This window comes from Prionailurus bengalensis, chromosome A1 (genome assembly GCF_016509475.1).
Source record: "Prionailurus bengalensis isolate Pbe53 chromosome A1, Fcat_Pben_1.1_paternal_pri, whole genome shotgun sequence".
Taxonomy (NCBI): Eukaryota; Metazoa; Chordata; class Mammalia; order Carnivora; family Felidae; genus Prionailurus; species Prionailurus bengalensis.
Genome location: NC_057343.1, coordinates 190,835,182 through 190,837,693, shown reverse-complemented (window position 1 = coordinate 190,837,693; position 2,512 = coordinate 190,835,182). Strand labels below are relative to the sequence as shown.

Here is a 2,512-nt window from a genome sequence, read left to right as displayed (position 1 = left end):
CCTTAAATGTGCCCTTGCATAACAGTCCCTTCATTAAGCTCCCCACTAATGCTCCCATTTGAGTGTGCCATTCTTGTAGGACCTCGAAGGATACAAATAATGAGAGCTCCTATTTGGAAATCAAAAGGTGTGGGCTACAGCTGAGAACCTCTTACAAGTTGACCATGTGAACTGGGCAAGTTGCTCGTCCTTTCTGGCCTTGGTTTCTTCATTTGTGAAATGGGGATGATGGTGAGGTCATCTTTCAGTTAAAACAGGCTATAATTCTGTTTCCACTAGAGGTGTAGTGGGCAGGGCTCTGGAGGAAAATAAACATTAGTTTCAATCCTGGTTTTTATACTTTCTAAGTGTGTGGCCTTGGCCAAGTCTCTCAATCTCTTTAAATCTGGGTTTGCATCTTCAGTAAAACATGGAAGGTGACTCTTTCCTTGCAAGTTGAGGTGGTGCTTGCTTTGGCAGCACATATACTAAAGTTGGAATGATACAGAGATTAGCATGGGCCCTGCACAAGCATGACACATAAGTTGAGGGGGAGGATTAAATAAAATTACATGTTTGAAAGCAGCTAGGATAGTTCTCATTACACAGGAGGCCTCCAATCCATGGTAGAAACTTTCTCTTCTTTCCTGGCTTTCTTGAAGGGAAAATGCCAAAGCACGAGGGAAAAGAAGTTTGTTGGCTCTGGGATTTCCATTCTTTCCACCTCTAATTCTGTTTATTTATATTTGCTTACATCTTAGCTCACAGACTCCAATTCATTTATCCCTTCCAGTCTGTCTGCAGATTTCTCCCTGGAGCCATTGCTTCAAAAGGAGGGCAGGTCTGTGGTTAGCTGGAGGAAGCAAACCAGAAAGATCAGGCTCCAGGTACTATGCTACTCGGCTGACCTAGTGTTCTGACTAGGACAAGGATTTCTTTCAGCTCAGAGCTCTCTGGGACAGCTGACACATTTCAGGGACCTTACTTTTCTTCTTTATGCAGAAGTCATCCTCATAACTGAAGGATTGGGCCTCTAATTTTTCACGTAACCATTCATACCTGGATTTTAGGTCACAGGGAACTCTCATCAAACTCAATTATAGTCCTGTTCACCCCCAAACTTCCCATAAGTGATTTTGTAAAGTATATAGAGTGGGACTCTTAAAATTTTTGCTTCAAGTTTCAGTATTTAAGTGCATGAACTGCCACAGATAGGTCTAGATGTGGACAAAGCTGTGAGTGAAAAAAAAGTTTATTATTAGTTTCTTCCATATATTTTCAGTGTTCTCTTCTTACATTTCAGCATCTCAGCCTCCAGGTACCCAACATCTGTAACTGCCTGTAGTTCACCAGAGACCCCTTGCAGTCAAATAGACCCCTGTAATTCTACCCCTATTGAGTATATAAACTTATGTGTCTGCCCGTACCCACTGAATGCTCTCAAATATGTGATAACTTGATCTGTTCTTTTGCCTATCCACCCATTCATCCGCCCACCCACTTTAACAGTTAATTGACATATGCTGATTGGAGATGCACAAAATGTGGTGATAGGCTTTGTGTAATCATTTTTTAAAAATGTCACACATAGTTTCAGAAAATATCGAGTGTATTTGCAGGCCCAAAACAAATTAAAAAGATAAAAAATTCTCTCACAATAATACTAGTGCAAGTAAGGGCTAAGTATCCAAAAGTGAGAATAGACATTGTTGAGGTTCAGAAGAAAGAGGAAGCACAACAGGGAAAGAGTAATCAGGACTGTCTTTAGAGAAGATATGGGAATAGAGCCAGACCTTAAAGGATGAGTAGAGTTTCTGTCAGTAGAAAGAAAGGGGGAAGGTACCAGGGAAGGGATGGGGGCAGGGGAAATGAGAAAGATAGGAGACAGAATTCTAAAAGTAGACCTGTTTGACTGGAGTATAGCATTTGCAAAACTAGCTGTGCTAAGATTGGAAAGGTTGGTTGAGACTGGTTTCTGGAAAAGAGGCTGGAATGTGAAGCTGGGAAGCATAAGCATTTCCTACAGGTAATAAAGAGCTCCTGAAGATTTTTCTAGCCAGGGAGAGCTATCTAGTAGAAGTCTGCGGAATGACTTTGAATATGGAGTGTTTGCATTGTCTGTTGACTCACTGATTCACTGATTTCATGCAACAAGAGCTTAATGAGCCCTCCTAAGTGCTTAATTCAATGATCATAGCTGGACACTAGTTATTATGTCCTAGTTCCTTCAGAAATCAAAGGAGCCCTTGCTTTGGGGAGAGCTTCTTAATTCATCATGACCAAATATTTAACCCAGAGAGAAGGAATACAAATAACCACTACAGTTAATTCTTTTTTTAAAAAAATATTTTTATTGTAAAATTAAACACAGACACAGAAACCCAAACCAAACCAATGTGTGGCTTAGTGAAATTATTATACAGTGAACACTGTTATAACTACCACCAAAATCAAGAAATAGAATTGCCAGCCACCCCTATTATAACCCCTTCACATGCCTCATCCCAACACAATCCCTTCCTATCTCCAGAAG

At 40.6% G+C, this 2,512-nt stretch overlaps 1 non-coding gene across 1 annotated transcript; it reads left to right on the top strand.

Annotated features, from left to right (window-relative positions):
* The first annotated feature begins 443 nt into the window (after nt 1-443).
* On the top strand, nt 444-550 carry LOC122496511. Its single transcript, XR_006300839.1, has one exon. It is a non-coding gene; the product is annotated as a U6 spliceosomal RNA (small nuclear RNA).
* Nucleotides 551-2,512: the final 1,962 nt, after the last annotated feature.